Below are 17,940 nucleotides of genomic sequence, written 5' to 3'. Positions count from 1 at the left end.
CCGTCGGTGCATTCGGCAGCAGCATCAATAACGGCTTGCATAACCGGTGCGGAGGCTAATGTGGTGTTGATCGTGGGATTTGGAGCGAAAGGTTTTATTTTTTTTTTGCAGAACCGGAGATAACACCTGGTCATTGTTTTGTCCTCTGTGATCTGATAGCAATGATTCAATAGGTACTTTTTTGTGGTATGCTTTGCTTCCTTTTCAATATTTGTCTTGTTTGTATTGCTTGTATGAATGTTTTTGTTTTGGAATAAATACTTTTGATAAAAAGGACGCACTTTTTGTGTATTACATACCTTGTCCTTGTCCTATAATTTACTCCGTTGAATATCCACTCGATCCAGTCATGGGTCATTAGGAAGCTATCGGTTTAGTACTTGTTGAAAGGTTGAAAGTAATGAGCTGGATTTTTGTATGGTGAGATGATAAATTCTGGTGCAAACAGCGAGGGTTACCTGGGACCACCCAGGTAACCGCTAAGCATTTGAATGAGCCGTACAGCAGACCTTATTGAGCATTTACACTGCTTGCTGCCTTACATAATCAGTTCGAATGCATAACTACCTTGAATTAGCCTAACCTGTGCTGTTCAAAAGCTTTAGGTTGTTAGTTAACATATCAACTGCTTGAGTTGTTTTCGCTTGAGAGCTTTCAGAGTGCTTTTTAACTGCTCTTCAAATGCTTTAAGCAATGAGTATAGGAGACATGTCAGTTTACCAATCGTCATATTGCCACCAACTACAAAAGCACCGTTTCAACAAGTACAGTAGACGTTCGCTCGGTGCAAACAGTTTAACTGCAATGCTTTTGAACTGCAAGTCCGCTAAGTACAACAATTTTGCAGTTATCGCACCGCTATCTATCAAAAAATGAAACGTCAACAGAGCTGCGATGTTTTCAGATGCACTACAGCTGCGATGCGATGTTTTTGAGTACATTCTGGCTGCGTCCAACAGCAATTGACAACTGTTTGATGGCTGTCAGTGGTTGCAGTTAGCGAATTTCATTCGGTAACTGAAACATAAACACGTTGCACTTATCGAACGTCTACTGTACGCGATCAAGGAATTGGCATCCCTATCCCACCAATGCAATGTTTTCGTAGCCAGCATAACAGCGGCTCCAGCGTAGGGCTCAAGCTGGCAACCTATCTTTCAACACAGCAGCATAATTTTAATGCGCGATAAAAAAACAAGAAGACCATAACAGTCCCCTGTACGCAATATGCATCTGCTTTGATGGCAATATCCGTCCCCCATTCAGTAACTGCCTGAAACAGCACTTAACTGATTTACCGGCCCAAGCTCTCCTGGAGGCTGGGCTCTTCGGATCTCCCGTCGGAACAAAAGAAATTCTTAGGAATTGAAGTGCAGCCTAGTGTGCCTAGTGGACTTCCCCGAGTAGGTGAAACATGTAATGAATAGCATATTCAGTAATTACTGATTGAACTACTGAAGAACAAAAAACTGATATTGATTTGATTTATATAACAAGTAAAAGATCATAAATAATAGCAAAATATAGTATGGTGAATTGATTAATAATACAGAATTGTTCCGATTTTATCACGCCCCTTTCCAAAAATGCTTTTAATTATTCTACAAAATCTGTACGCATTTTCAATATTTTTAACATTGCAAAATGCACCTTCAACATTCATCTTGTAGAAGAGAGGAAACACTTGCTCTCAAATGTAACAGCAAAAGAATGAAAAATAAATTACTGACGCGCGGAGGGCGTGATAAAATCGGAACATTACTGTAGCTCGTTAAGATACATATTACAAGATTAAAACAATATCAGACAAGATTTTTCTGCTGGGTGAGTACGACTGGAATATATTGATTCCGGAATGCTGGCTTTCTCAGTCTTGGGTAAATCAAAACGGCAAGTTTTGCTTTTCCCGACGTTTCGGCTTTTTATTAAGCCTTTTTCAAGGGGTAACTACAAGGATAGGACAAATTTAGAAAAGACTAATCACACTACATATAACAAATAATTTTCCTACGCTGTCAACCGTTCCTCGTTACATAAAGTGTTGCCGGATTTTTAGGAGGGAGCTTCTTGTATACCTATCAATTACATTCATTTTAACATATAGAAATAGCTCTTATGGAATTGGACTTATAATTTTGTACATTAGTTCTACAATTTTGGGACACTGGGACACTACGGTAATTATCAACGACATGCACTACACTAGACGATAGACTGATCAATGGTCAACGATGAATTTGAAGATGGCGGGATGGATAGCTAAAAGCTTTACGACAATGTCGACTGGTCGATTTGGTCTAATCCTAAACTGTATGTGGTAGTGTTCTCATTATCGTTTCTTTGCTTTCTACGGGAATCGTTTGTTTTGATAGTATGGAGTATGCCGGCATAGGTTGTGTTGAGCCCATCTACGTCTGTTCGGTAGTTGACTGTGTTAGGAGTGTTTTGGATGTGACACATCTCTAACATGGGAAGGGTAGTTGATCGTAAAGTGCGATCTATAATTTTAGTTCCATCTAGATTGAATGTGTGTTTTTCTGTGGTTATGTGTTGGGTTAGGGCTGTCTTTGCTTCTGTGGTGTCGTAAAGCTTTTAGCTATCCATTCCGCCATCTTCAAATTCACCGTTGACCATTGATCAGTCTATCGTCTAGTGTAGTGCATGTCGTCGATAATTACCGTAGTGTCCCAGTGTCTCAAAATTGTAGAACTAATGTACAAAATTGTAAGTCCAATTCCATAAGAGCATTCAGCATCGAATCTACGACCTTATTATTCACAGGCGGCGACGCTTACCACTCAACTGTGGCTCACTGTTGTGAATATCATGGGAATGAGAGTGAGGTCCATCCGAGTAGTCCTCTGGAGCGGCTCAGTAGGTCGGCTCCTGAGACACGTTCTCCTGGCTGCTGCCAGCTTTAGAGTTCTTCATTTCGACAGCTAAGAAAGAGGCACATGGCATTTCACTAATATTGAGCCACTTCTATGGGTGTATGTGTTCCATTTCGTGCAGAAGCGCAAAATTTGTTCTAATGTAGGGTAACAAACCACTTGGGCAGCGGCCGGTATTTTGGGCACTCTTCGCTATAACTCAGTCAATTCCAGACCAATTGACTTGAAATTTTGTACACGATTAGATACTATACGTATCTCATCGCGTTCCAAAAATTGTGTCAACTGGTTCAGAATTGGCTGAGTTATAGCAGAAAAGTGCCCAAAATAAAACCTCTGCCGAGATGGTTCCACTTCCCTATAAATTTTCAGATATTTCGACAAGAACAAAAAGTGAGATCATATCACTTTGAGTTGTTCGTGCGATATTCATTAATTTTTTTAATAACACATCAAAATCTCATCCCAAGTAACACACTTTGCACAGAAGAGTCACGACGGCGCAGATTTTTGTTGCGCAGAAGTCACTGTGGCTTACTTCTAACAAATAACAAGCAGAAAAAAATATGTTAAAATCAAAAATATTTGAGGTAAATTCAAATAAATTGTCAATTTGTTCAGGCCACAAAAATAAAACTGTTTGCATTTGAAGCAAATGAAAGTCACTGGAGGGTCACTTTAGTGGTATGAACTCTCACCACATCTCCCTCTAAAGGATTTTCTCCGCCAGACATGTGTAGGAGCCCGGACAACCAGTAGTCGCATAAAAAAGCATGCAGTATATAGGGTAGTGGACGTATTTAGGCCCAGGGCATGTATTTTGGCCCACCCTGGGTTTTTTTTTATTACATTTATCATATAATCTCTACCAAATCTTGTCAAATGATTATTGGAACTTCCAATATTCATTTGCCAAGATTTTGTAGAGATTATATAATAAATGTAATAAAAACCCGGTAGGCCAAAATACATGCCCCGGGCCAAAATACGCCCACTACCGTAGTATAAAGTATTATTTTAAGTTACTATTGAATGTGTGGAGCGACAGTTTTCATCGCAAACGATGTTAGTTTTTGAACTTCCTGATAAAGTCGTATAATAATACGAAAACTTTTTACGTTATGACTACATCGTAATAAACGATATATTGATGCTTTACTGCGATGATCCTAGCTGTTTTATTGCGACGAACTGTGATGATTATTCGACTTCACTTGATACTCTTCTAATTATGCCAGTTTGACTTGTATTGGTGTACGAATGAAATCACATAACTGAAAAAATGAACTGGTTAAAGTGTGCATACAATCTCGTATACACCAAAAACTCTATTTAGGTAACGAGTCGGGACTGCCTAAATAGAATTTTTACCTAAATGGATTCAGTTCATTACCTAAATCAAGGGGAATGACATATCCTTTTCTAACCGGAATATCCGCATTTATCCGTTTCTAACCGTCGCCAACCGCTGCTAAGCGAACTGCTAAATGAGCAGCACTTAGACGCGGTTAATGACGGTTAGAAACGGATAAATGCGGATATTCCGGTTAGAAAAGGATATGTCATTCCCCTTGACCTAAATGGAGTACAAGGTTGCAAAGAAGTTTAAGAAGGTGAGTTATTAGGAGATTTAAAGGAAGTATTGTGGAGGGAGTTTCAGATGGCTTTCAAGAAGTTTCTGGAGGGGATGAGTTTCAGGAGGGGAGGGGCTTCAGGGGCGTTTTCGGGGGTTTTGGAGGGTCTTAGATCAGAATTATTGTCACTCAAATGACTAGCTGTGCATGAAACACGAAAAACCCTGCAAAATTCCGCCAGACTGAAAAAATATTGAATGTCGGGTTAATTTTTATCGTATGTTGGGCCATTGTTGGACCAACATCGAACATCTGTTGGGTTTGGTGGCCAAAATAAATACAGGTGAATGATAGGTTGATGTCGGGTTTGACGTTAGGGGCTGTCCATTAATTACGTAAGAGTTTATAGGGGGAGGGGGGGTTTGAAAAATCTTACGAGCCATATAAAAATTTTGGGCTCTCATACAAAAAATCTTACAAGGGGGGGTGGGGGTGTCGGAAAATCGTAAAAAATCCCTTACGTAATTAATGGACAGCCCCTTATCAATGCTGGAGCTGATATCAATTGACTGATGGAAGGGGTTGCTTATCTCAATTTCAGCTGGAAATGACGCTGAATACTGACACTTTTCAACACTACACGGGGGGCATATCTCAACATTACACCCCCCTCCCTCCCCCCATATCCCCTAAACACCACTCACTACTTCTTTCCCATAAACTACCCTTATACCTAATCTTAAGTACTTCAACTGCACTTCTGTTATAATGGAAGCACTGCATGAGATGAAAAAAAAGTCACTTATTCCAGCACTCGTCATAATTTTCTTTCTCTCTATCCACAACTTACTTTTCTGTGCCCATCATAATTGTCACTACATAACCTTATCCGGATAAACAACAAAGCATCACTCCGTATGAGAATAACATAACGTCTCCACCAATGCACGATATTAATAATTATGACACCGTGCTTACATAAAATGTACCTGTTTCCATGGCCGTTTAGATAATACGACAGTGCTCAAACGTCAACCGGGTGAATACGTGAAATACTGAATATTCACTTTTAGGTTACATAAAACACTATAATTCGGCTTGCAGTCTAACAAATTGGCGATTTGATTATTTATTGATCATCGCCGACGTTTCGGTTCGGCTATTTCATCATCTTCAGATCTCGATACACAAATCAACAAGTCACACAAATAAGCCCTGAAGATGGTCCGGACAGAAACGTTCGCGCTTCCTTCGCCCTACCGTGAGAACCATCTGACTCACGAATATTGTAGCGTGATTCTGATCCTGGATTTTTCACTCGCGTGAAGAACCTCGCGACTGCCGGAAGGTTAATATGACATGCAATAGTCATCGGTGAAGTTGTAGCTGATAGAGTAGCCTAGGAGTACCAAAGGTCAACTAACCCTCTAGGGTACTTGGGAAAATTACGCTTGATTGAATGAAAAACATCGTTTTTCCAAATAAAATGAAGAGCTTGTGCAGTCTCAATTATTTACCAAATGAGCTCAAATTTCGGGATAAAGCTAAGATCTGATTACGAATCGTATAAGCGGTGTGGAACAAAACCGTTTTTTACCACGCTAAGCACATGCAAAAAAGTATTTCACAGAGGAAGCTCTCAGTTAATAATAGTGGAATCGCTCATACAACAGTGTGAGAAGCAAGTTTTGTTCTAGTTGTGACTTAATGCCATAAAGAATAAGAAAATCAGCCCAGTTCTAGCGAAGGGTTTACCTCACGTTCATATATTTGTTGAATTTTATTCAGATTTGCTCATTTTGATTCCCATGAGTCATTAGGGCCAGTCCATAAACTACGTAGACGCTGAGGGGGGACGGGAGAGTCTGGCCAAAGTCTATGGTCCATACAAATTTCGAAAATTTTGTATGAACGAAAGTCTACGAGGGGGGAGGGGGGGGGGGGTCTGAGTTTGCCAAAATTGAGTCTACGTAGTTAATGGACAGCGCCTCAGGGTTTACCTCCGCAGCAGGTTATTTCTAGTGCTATTCAAAGTCGACAACTACACAGCGACCTCAATCTGTTGAACAGAATACGATACGAACAAAATCGATTGCCTTTCAAACGCCATCTATCGATGGAGACTCACAGCTTGTCACCCGTCACTGAAGCTTAAGCTGTTCATCGATAACATTCTCTCCTGCTGGCAGCTTCCATAGTTTTTATGCTAACAAGTTAGATCACGATCATAACGGGAGACAGCCTGTTCTCCGCATACTATTAACAGTTTCGTAATATGTCCGCATATCATCTAGTTTCATACTGGTTTCTGGTTTCCCAGTGCCTCAGTGTTTTATAACATTCTCCTCATACTGCTGTTTATTTCAGCGGTGATTCTCTTCTTGACTGCTTTTGCTTCCCTAAACCGCTCTCTATTTTGCCGGATTCCAGACACTATCAGTCGGCTTATGGTAACGTTCTTCACATCCGTCACCTTCTGGCACTTCTCAATGGACCAGCCGTTTGAGTATCATCTTTGAGCAGTGTCTAACACCTCCTGCACTGTTGTACTTACTGCTCCGTAAATGGATCCTACAGATCTTCGTTGATTCCCTTTATTCGCCCATCCATTTTTTATTTTTTTTCGTAAATTTTAACGCTAATGCTAGTTATTTACACTTGCCCGCTCATCCAGTACTCAACTGCCAACTTCTGCTGTATATTGGAACGCAAAGATCTCTGAGTTCTACGGTTGATAGCTGTGCTCGAATCTCACTGACAACGAGATAGTGATCAGATTTTATGTTTGGTCCTCTGAAGACTCGGTTTACGGCTGCCGTGCTCCATCATTGATCACGCCAGCTACTAACCAGATCTTAATGCATCTGGTCCACACGTCGTGCTCCTCATCTTCTTGTAGGTGTTCTGTGGCGAGCACCTATTTTGAAGGATTGTTCTTTGACATTCTTGCAACATGCCTGCCCACCGTATCTTTCCGGCTTTGACTCTTCTGTATTGTGGGTTTGCCGCAGATTGTAGCGAGCTCGTGATTTATTCTTTGCCGCTTCCTGCACACTGTCGAAGATCCTTAGCATGCGTCGCTTGAAAACTCCGATCAGAGTGCTTGTAGGTTCTCCTCGAGGACCACCGGTCTTATAAGCGTTATCCTCAGGGCACTTTTGGTGCGCAGGTGAATCTATTTTTCTGGAGTCCGTAGTAGGCTCGACTTCCACTAGTGATGCGCCTTCGTATTTCACGACTCAGATTGTTGTTAGCTGTTAGTAAGAATTCGAGGTAGATGAATTCCTTAAGTAACAATGAATGCTGAACAGTGAGAGTATTAGCTGAACAGTGGCTTATTAGTGGTGTCAGTGGCTGAACACAATGACAGCTGAATATTGGTCTGAAGTATGGCTTGTTCAACCTTTTTAACCAGCAATACATAGATGGCTGAATATCAAGTTGAATAGAATATTCTTCATCTGTGTAACCAGCTGGAAAGCATACACCGACATGCAGAATTAATCATCTGTTGTTTAACTCTTAATCAAATATTTTTTGACAGCTGACATAAGCATGTTTTTGTGGAGTAAACATCGCTTGTTCAGCATGAATACAGCCTTAGTTCAACTTATGTTCTTGACTATTTAGACACAACAAGTAATGCTCTTGTTTTCGAGCATACGTATACAATACAAGTATGTGTGGTATACGTGCTAAGGTGAGTGAATATAAATCAGGAGGTCCGAGTTCAATTCCCAGTTTTCCAACAGATTAATTACACAAATAATAAATTTAGATGATAACTGATTAAGCGCATATTAAGCCCTAAAACAGCCTTTTGAACCTCAAATCAGCAAAAGGTTTAATAAAATCACCAAAACGTTTGTATACAGCATCAAATTGTTACCTGGGTCTTCAACATGTTGAAGGTATGTTTGTCTATCTTGGCATTACTTCCTAGATGAATCCTGTCTTGATCGGTGGTTCCACCTGCAAGCATATACTTTGTTTTTTATGTATTCGTCGCATTCACACTGTTTTTGTTGTATTCTTTGTTGTAATTAAATAACGCCGGTTCTTCACACAAAATATTGTTTAAAGCATTTATCTCAAAAAGTATGCCACATTTCCGACCACTCAGTCACCTCTCACGTACTTCACCACAGTCAATTGTTCCTTTGCTGTTAATATGTTAATCGTTTGACTCCCTCAATAAATACAAAACACCCCAAAGCCATTCCACTGACCGGCTAAGCCTTTCTGCAAAAAAAACCATCCACCCATTCAAAACATGAAAAAGGCACCTACATATGGAAAGGTATTCCTTATCAAGATCGTCCCAACTGGTACGTTTAGTACCGAGTACCACCGCCGTGTAGCATACCTCACTTGAGTGTCTCTACTGGCGAACGAACAACACGCACTCATCTCATATGTGCACCAGTCAGTAGTGTAGTGTCCGCCTCGTTCCTACGAATCCTACCGTTCAAGTCGAGTGTCTACAGAGGGCTCTGCCATTCAACGATGATGCCCCAGACAGATAGTGAACCGACCGACAACAATATGGATGGCAGAAAAAAAGAGAAGAACGAAAAACTTGGGCAGATGTGGTTCACAGAAAGAGCAATTCACGAACAGAATGGTTTCATTTCGAGATTGTAAAACTGAATTAAGGAAAATTAAGAAGAGGCGTAAACTCGGAGCTCGATACATCGGTTTGGTGATCCGTACTGTTATGAGACGTTAGTTTATCTTTTTTTGATTTTTGTGCTAATACTGATGAAATTTCTAAATAATCAATCACAATGTCAAAGTTACTCATAAATTTTCTCATGAGGATAAAAAATAAACAAAAACATTTTCAACAAATGCCTAGAAACAGAAACTAGTTTGGAATCAGCTCACCACCATTCGAATTTACCTTGAGCTATCACCAGACCAGCTACACTCACCCAAGGAACCAAATGAGATATCTGTCGGGGACTAGCAGGCATCTTCAGTGTTTAAGCGTTGGTGATCTTCTATTGTTAGGCGACAATGGCGCCTGCCACGTCAGGATGCAGGTCAGTGTGGGGAAGGGGAAGGAAGTGATAATTATGATCGTTTGTATCCACATCAGACCGAATATACCTCTGCGTTTGCACAAATTCATGCGGATGTCGGAGTGTTGGTGGGATATAGTTGGCGGAGGGGTTCACTCATTGGTGCGTGGATGCCAGGTGATAGATTTGTGTGATTATGACTATGAAGCTAATGCGGCACAGTTCGCTTGATTTCATTACCAGTAGGCGCTGTCCATAAACTACGTAGACCTTGACGTAGACTCATTTTTGGCCATCTCAGACACCACACCCCACTCTTCTCGTAGACTTTTGTCCATACAAAATTTTCGAAATTTGTATGGAGCGTAGACTTTGGCCTGACCACCCCCCCCCCCCCACCCCGTCCCCCCTAAGAGTCTACGTAGTTTATGGACAGGCCCATAGGTGGTGTTTGATAGCTTAACCCTTTAAAGTTATGTTGGAAGACAAAAACGGCTTTTCAACCGTTTCTGGTTCTAGCGATGGCTATGAACATATGATTATACATGAGTTGCATGTGCAGAGAGAAGGGAGCAAGTATATAGAAAGATATAAACTAGGAGGAAAGGAACCGGACGGGATTGAACCCAAGATCAACATGCCCCTATCATACGGTACAATGAGAATCAAGCCACGTGCGCTGTCTCGTCTTCGGTTCAACCATCAAATAGGTACAGTTCAACCGCAAGAGCGTGCGTGGGATGATGACATCTGATTGTAGCACGGAATTCAAGGGGAGTTCCTGCCCGAGCCTCTCGAACTTTAAAACAAAGTGTGTACAATTTGACATATGTTCTGCTGGGCCATCAAACTGACAGAATTGAGAGCGAATCAATTAAGTGCGATGCGTGGTTTGTTGAAGCGTACTCTCACCGTGATGATGCTTCAACAGTCGATGAGCATTCTCCATTGTGTATGTCGTTCTGGCAACAAGGGGAGTTTAATTGTCGCTGATTAGATGCTATTAAATGTTGGTGATCGTAAATTGTGACGGGCTGTGATCAATTGTTGAAGTATGTACGTTTTACTTTGATCGCGTGTAGGGTCAGGTGCCTACACAGTGTCCTACGGGATTCCTCCAGATGTTACTTCAGGGATTCCTCTAGGAGTTATTTCAAGAATTCCAACAAAAGTTCCTTCAAGGATTCTTCCAGGAGTTCCTTTAGCGATGCCTCCAAGAGTTTCTTCAGGGATGCCTCCAGCAGTTCCTTCAGAGATTCTTCCAAGAGATCCTTCAGGGATTCTTTCAGGAGTTCCTTCAGAGATTCCTACAGGAGTTCCTTCAGGGGTTCTTTCAGGGACTCCGCCAGGAGGTTCTTCAGGGATTCCTCCAGGAGTTCCTTCAGGGATTCTTCCGGGAGTTCCTTCAGGGATTCTTCCAGGAGTTCCTTCAGGGATTCTTCCAGAAGTTCCTTCAGGAACTCCTCCAGGAGTTCCTTCAGGGATTCTTCCAGGAGTTCCTGTAGGGATTTCTTCAGGAGTTCCTTCAGAGATTTGTCCTCCATGAGTTTCTTCAGGGATTCCTACAGGAGTTCTTTCAGGAACTCCTTAAGGAGTTCCTTTCAGGAGTTCTTTCAGGGATTCATCCAGGAGTTCCTTCAGGACTTCTTCCAGGAGTTCCTGTAGGGATTCCTCCAGGAGTTCCTTCAGAGATTTGTCCTCCCGGAGTTGCTTCAGGGATTCTTCCAGGAGTTCCTTCAGGGATTCTTCCAGGAGTTTCTTCGGGGATTCCTTCAGGAGTTTCTTCAGGGATTTCTCCAGGAGTTCGTTCAGGAATTCCCGCAGTAGTTCCTTCAGGATTTCTTCCAGGAGTTCTTTTAGAGATTCCTTCAGAGATTCCTCAAGGAGTTCCTTCAGGGATTCCTCCAGGAGTTCCTTCAGCGATTCCTCCAGGAAATGCTTCAGCGATTCTTCCAGGAGTTCCTTCAGGGATTCCTCCAGGAGTTCCTTCGGGGATTCCTCCAGGAGTTCCTTCGGGGATTCCTCCAGGAGTTCCTTCGGGGATTCCTCCAGGAGTTCCTTCGGGGATTCCTCCAGGAGTTCCTTCGGGGATTCCTCCAGGAGTTCCCTCGGGGATTCCTCCAGGAGTTCCCTCGGGGATTCCTCCAGGAGTTCCCTCGGGGATTCCTCCAGGAGTTCCCTCGGGGATTCCTCCAGGAGTTCCCTCGGGGATTCCTCCAGGAGTTCCCTCGGGGATTCCTCCAGGAGTTCCCTCGGGGATTCCTCCAGGAGTTCCCTCGGGGATTCCTCCAGGAGTTCCCTCGGGGATTCCTCCAGGAGTTCCCTCGGGGATTCCTCCAGGAGTTCCCTCGGGGATTCCTCCAGGAGTTCCCTCGGGGATTCCTCCAGGAGTTCCCTCGGGGATTCCTCCAGGAGTTCCCTCGGGGATTCCTCCAGGAGTTCCCTCGGGGATTCCTCCAGGAGTTCCCTCGGGGATTCCTCCAGGAGTTCCCTCGGGGATTCTTCCAGGAGTTCCCTCGGGGATTCCTCCAGGAGTTCCCTCGGGGATTCCTCCAGGAGTTCCCTCGGGGATTCCTCCAGGAGTTCCCTCGGGGATTCCTCCAGGAGTTCCCTCGGGGATTCCTCCAGGAGTTCCCTCGGGGATTCCTCCAGGAGTTCCCTCGGGGATTCCTCCAGGAGTTCCCTCGGGGATTCCTCCAGGAGTTCCCTCGGGGATTCCTCCAGGAGTTCCCTCGGGGATTCCTCCAGGAGTTCCCTCGGGGATTCCTCCAGGAGTTCCCTCGGGGATTCCTCCAGGAGTTCCCTCGGGGATTCCTCCAGGAGTTCCCTCGGGGATTCCTCCAGGAGTTCCCTCGGGGATTCCTCCAGGAGTTCCCTCGGGGATTCCTCCAGGAGTTCCCTCGGGGATTCCTCCAGGAGTTCCCTCGGGGATTCCTCCAGGAGTTCCCTCGGGGATTCCTCCAGGAGTTCCCTCGGGGATTCCTCCAGGAGTTCCCTCGGGGATTCCTCCAGGAGTTCCCTCGGGGATTCCTCCAGGAGTTCCCTCGGGGATTCCTCCAGGAGTTCCCTCGGGGATTCCTCCAGGAGTTCCCTCGGGGATTCCTCCAGGAGTTCCCTCGGGGATTCCTCCAGGAGTTCCCTCGGGGATTCCTCCAGGAGTTCCCTCGGGGATTCCTCCAGGAGTTCCTTCGGGGATGCCTCCAGGAGTTCCCTCGGGGATTCCTCCAGGAGTTCCCTCGGAGATTCCCCCAGGAGTTCCCTCGGGGATTCTTCCAGGAGTTCCCTCGGAGATTCCCCCAGGAGTTCCCTCGGGGATTCCTCCAGGAGTTCCCTCGGGGATTCCTCCAGGAGTTCCCTCGGGGATTCCTCCAGGAGTTCCCTCGGGGATTCCTCCAGGAGTTCCCTCGGGGATTCCTCCAGGAGTTCCCTCGGGGATTCCTCCAGGAGTTCCCTCGGGGATTCCTCCAGGAGTTCCCTCGGGGATTCCTCCAGGAGTTCCCTCGGGGATTCCTCCAGGAGTTCCCTCGGGGATTCCTCCAGGAGTTCCCTCGGGGATTCCTCCAGGAGTTCCCTCGGGGATTCCTCCAGGAGTTCCCTCGGGGATTCCTCCAGGAGTTCCCTCGGGGATTCCTCCAGGAGTTCCCTCGGGGATTCCTCCAGGAGTTCCCTCGGGGATTCCTCCAGGAGTTCCCTCGGGGATTCCTCCAGGAGTTCCCTCGGGGATTCCTCCAGGAGTTCCCTCGGGGATTCCTCCAGGAGTTCCCTCGGGGATTCCCCCAGGAGTTCCCTCGGGGATTCCTCCAGGAGTTCCCTCGGGGATTCCTCCAGGAGTTCCCTCGGGGATTCCTCCAGGAGTTCCCTCGGGGATTCCTCCAGGAGTTCCCTCGGGGATTCCTCCAGGAGTTCCCTCGGGGATTCCTCCAGGAGTTCCCTCGGGGATTCCTCCAGGAGTTCCCTCGGGGATTCCTCCAGGAGTTCCCTCGGGGATTCCTCCAGGAGTTCCCTCGGGGATTCCTCCAGGAGTTCCCTCGGGGATTCCTCCAGGAGTTCCCTCGGGGATTCCTCCAGGAGTTCCCTCGGGGATTCCTCCAGGAGTTCCCTCGGGGATTCCTCCAGGAGTTCCCTCGGGGATTCCTCCAGGAGTTCCCTCGGGGATTCCTCCAGGAGTTCCCTCGGGGATTCCTCCAGGAGTTCCCTCGGGGATTCCTCCAGGAGTTCCCTCGGGGATTCCTCCAGGAGTTCCCTCGGGGATTCCTCCAGGAGTTCCCTCGGGGATTCCTCCAGGAGTTCCCTCGGGGATTCCTCCAGGAGTTCCCTCGGGGATTCCTCCAGGAGTTCCCTCGGGGATTCCTTCAGGAGTTCCCTCGGGGATTCCTCCAGGAGTTCCCTCGGGGATTCCTCCAGGAGTTCCCTCGGGGATTCCTCCAGGAGTTCCCTCGGGGATTCCTCCAGGAGTTCCCTCGGGGATTCCTCCAGGAGTTCCCTCGGGGATTCCTCCAGGAGTTCCCTCGGGGATTCCTCCAGGAGTTCCCTCGGGGATTCCTCCAGGAGTTCCCTCGGGGATTCCTCCAGGAGTTCCCTCGGGGATTCCTCCAGGAGTTCCCTCGGGGATTCCTCCAGGAGTTCCCTCGGGGATTCCTCCAGGAGTTCCCTCGGGGATTCCTCCAGGAGTTCCCTCGGGGATTCCTCCAGGAGTTCCCTCGGGGATTCCTCCAGGAGTTCCCTCGGGGATTCCTCCAGGAGTTCCCTCGGGGATTCCTCCAGGAGTTCCCTCGGGGATTCCTCCAGGAGTTCCCTCGGGGATTCCTCCAGGAGTTCCCTCGGGGATTCCTCCAGGAGTTCCCTCGGGGATTCCTCCAGGAGTTCCCTCGGGGATTCCTCCAGGAGTTCCCTCGGGGATTCCTCCAGGAGTTCCCTCGGGGATTCCTCCAGGAGTTTCCTCGGGGATTCCTCCAGGAGTTCCCTCGGGGATTCCTCCAGGAGTTCCCTCGGGGATTCCTCCAGGAGTTCCCTCGGGGATTCCTCCAGGAGTTTCCTCAGGGATTCCTCCAGGAGTTCCTTCAGGGATTCCTCCAAGAGTTCCTCCAGGAGTTCCTTCGGGGATTCCTCCAGGAGTTTCCTCGGGGATTCCTCCAGGAGTTCCCTCGGGGATTCCTCCAGGAGTTCCCTCGGGGATTCCTCCAGGAGTTCTCTCGGGGATTCCTCCAGGAGTTCCCTCGGGGATTCCTCCAGGAGTTTCCTCGGGGATTCCTCCAGGAGTTCCTTCAGGGATTCCTCCAGGAGTCCCTGCGGGGATTCCTCCAGGAGTCCCTGCGGGGATTCCTCCACGAGTCCCTTCAGGGATTCCTCCAGGAGTCCCTTCAGAACTTCATTCCGGTAATAAAGTTGCGTTAAGCACTTATTCTGAGCTTTCTTATTTAAATTAGAACAACTAATATCCAACTTCAATTACGTATTCCAAGCAACGCTGATCTCATTGCACTTAATGATTAGTGCGAGAGCACGACGTCCATTCTACATGAATACGATATGCAATGCATACGTAAAAGCAACATTTGAACTCAATTTGTCACGTTTGTATATTGGCAATATGCGGTCGGATCAAGCGAGCTTTTATTTTTGCATTTCTTACCACAAGTGACTGGGGAGACTCAGTTGAGGGAATGTCCGAGACCCCGCCACGCCGTACGTGATTTATCGGTATACATTGAAATCAACTTCGGAAAAACGACCATCGGAATAAATTACCATAATATTTATGCATACACACAAATGTGCCTTTTTTAATGCATTACGGGGTATGGGGACGTACGCGAGGGTCCTAAGTGAAGCGCAATTCCAATCGTATCGAATTCAACGGTATTGGTTTGGCGCCCGCGTCCGCGGGATAAACTGGCCGCGTTGTTCGCAGCAATAACTTCGTCGGGGCTTCGAAGATCATATCTCACATGCCCATAACACAGATTGACCATTTTCGGTGCGCGGTTTCGTTTTTAGTGACTAACCGACGACCATCGTAATCATCATCAGTGGGAAACTTGATTCGAGGCGTAAACATTGGTAACGCTTGTACGTACTTTGAGTGGTTATTGTTCCATGGTCGGACAGGGCATGTATGACGGCAACATCAGCACCACCGAAACCGAGCGAAGAGGGACACATTCGAACCCATATCAGATGTCGATTTAATTTATAGCCGTCAAGATGGGCGATTTTATTGACAGTTTGGCGTCGTTCAATTAAACGCTTTGGAATTCGATTTTCAGAGCTGTGGAACTTTGTCTGCATTTGGTAGATGTGCCTTCAATTTCGATTAAACAGAATTTGTTGTTGCAAGGTACTACAATGCTGAATCGTTCATGACACATCCAGAAGTATATTCTATAAAAAATAGCATGGAACGAGCTCACTCATTGTTTTGTCTCCATCGATAGGATTATCTTCAACCGAACGCGAGTTTTGGACGTGAACCGTCAACTCCTCTAGTTTTCCCTCTCTCCCTTCACTTTTAGCATATCCATGTTCAAAGCATCAAACGAAGAATCAGATTTATCCTCTGGCAATCGACAACAATAGCGAATCCATTGCCCGGACCGGAAATAAATAAATCGAGATAGAAATGCCAAAATGTCATCAGCTACAAATATCGCCGCAATTGGAACCTCGGAGGGTTGGAAAGGGTGGACGGCGACGGACATTCCCGACCTAGACGCTTCTCGCGCAATGGATTCCCTCTTGAAAGTCAAATCGAGCGTAAGTGTCTCCTCTTTCGCTTTATTTATAAACGATGCGATGGTTGTGAAGAATGATGGTATGAATGAAAACGAACTTTTTCCTAGACTGGCACCGCTACCACGTCCGCGCCGCGCCGCCTTCACTTCTACTAGGACTAGTGGAAAAGCGTTAGATAGATCGTTCGTTGTTGAATGAAGTAGACGTTGATGGAGACAAGAGATACTTTACTGGGAGGCAGAAGTACAAAAGAGCCCAGCATAATAGAAGTAAACAATTGTAAATCACGACTGGCGGCGATTTCAGCTATGTAGGTTTTACTTGCAATCGGTTTGAAGTCGGAGATGCAAGATAAAGATGAGAGCCAAAGTGGCCCTTGAGCTGGCGATTGGATTGTGCTTCGCTGCTTGTGAAAAATGTGATTTTGAATTTTAAATTTAGGAATAAACGTCGATTGTCGATTGTTAATTTCAAGATAAATTGTCATAAAACTTCGAGCTAGTGTTCTTTTACTTTAGCCTATACATCAGTTCTTGGTATGAAACAAGGTTATCGACTAATAGCTTTGTTTAGTAATAAAACTAACGACTAATAGCTTTGTTTAGGACAAAACTAACACACAAAAAAAGGAAAGTGCCAAGAAAATTGCTGTATTGTTTAAATAAAGGAACTAATAGGGAACGAGCTCGCCATCCAATTGTAAAACGTCTATCCTTTCGAGCTACTAATTCGGCACTGCAGTCTTGGGGAATTAAAACGAAAGTTTTCGATTTTTTTCCAACGTTTCGGCTCATGTAAGAGTCTTCTTCAGGGGATAATTCCGGTTATTCGTTTTTCGTTTTCCCCTGAAGAAGACTCTAATACGAGCCGAAACGTTGAGAAAAATCTAAACCTTTCATTTTAATTCCCCAAGACTTCAGTGCCGAATTAGTAGCTCTATAGATCGCAACAGTCGAATTCTCTTTATCCGTAGTCTACCCTTTCTTTAAAATGATAAGATTGAATAATTGATTCTTGAATTCTATTTCCGTCCGTTAGGATTTCATCCACAATTATCAAACTTGGTTTGAGAACCACTTCAATCTTATCATAGAATTTTACACCTAATAACAAGCTTGATTGAATGGCTTTTTCTTCTTCTTCTTCTTCTTCTTCTTCTTCTTTATGACTCTACGTCTCCACTGGGACTTGGCCTGCCTCGCTTCAACTTAGTGTTCTTTGAGCACTTCCACAGGGCTTTCTTTGCCTGCCATTGCATGAATTTGTATATTGTGAGACAAGTGAAATGATATTTGTTTGTTTGTTTATTATCGACACTTTACACAATTGTGCATTCGTCGAGAAAATTTTCCGAATATGCCGGAACCAGTTCCGGTAGGAGAAAAGAAAGAACCATATGCTGCTATAGAGTATGGTAGCTAGAAATTCACACATTTTCACTTGAATTCAATTCAAATAAGCATCATGCAAAGAGCGAAAAACTTGGGATTTTTTCTAGATTCTTCCAGGGACACCTTCACAAATTCCTTATATTCAGAAACTTCTCCAAGAATTTCTTCATCGTAAGTTCTTCAATGGACATCTTGCGGAGTTCCAATAGTGTTTCAGGGTTTCAAGAAATGCTTTAGGAATTCCTCGCACGATTCCTTCGGAAAAGTTTACAGATACTTACTTCTGCAAGGATGCATCGACGAATTCCTCCAGCAATTTTTCCATAGC

The 17,940-nt window shown here is 45.2% G+C and overlaps 1 protein-coding gene across 2 annotated transcripts in view; it reads left to right on the top strand.

The window, feature by feature from the left end:
* The window catches only part of LOC109432310 (protein unzipped), a 215,307-nt gene that overhangs the window by 111,796 nt on the left and 85,571 nt on the right, over positions 1 to 17,940 (top strand). The window lies entirely within an intron of this gene.

The sequence above is a fragment of the Aedes albopictus genome, chromosome 3 (assembly GCF_035046485.1).
Source record: "Aedes albopictus strain Foshan chromosome 3, AalbF5, whole genome shotgun sequence".
NCBI classification, from domain to species: Eukaryota; Metazoa; Arthropoda; class Insecta; order Diptera; family Culicidae; genus Aedes; species Aedes albopictus.
The sequence above is the reverse complement of the archived record's forward strand: the minus strand, read 5'-3'. Positions and strand labels throughout refer to the sequence as shown.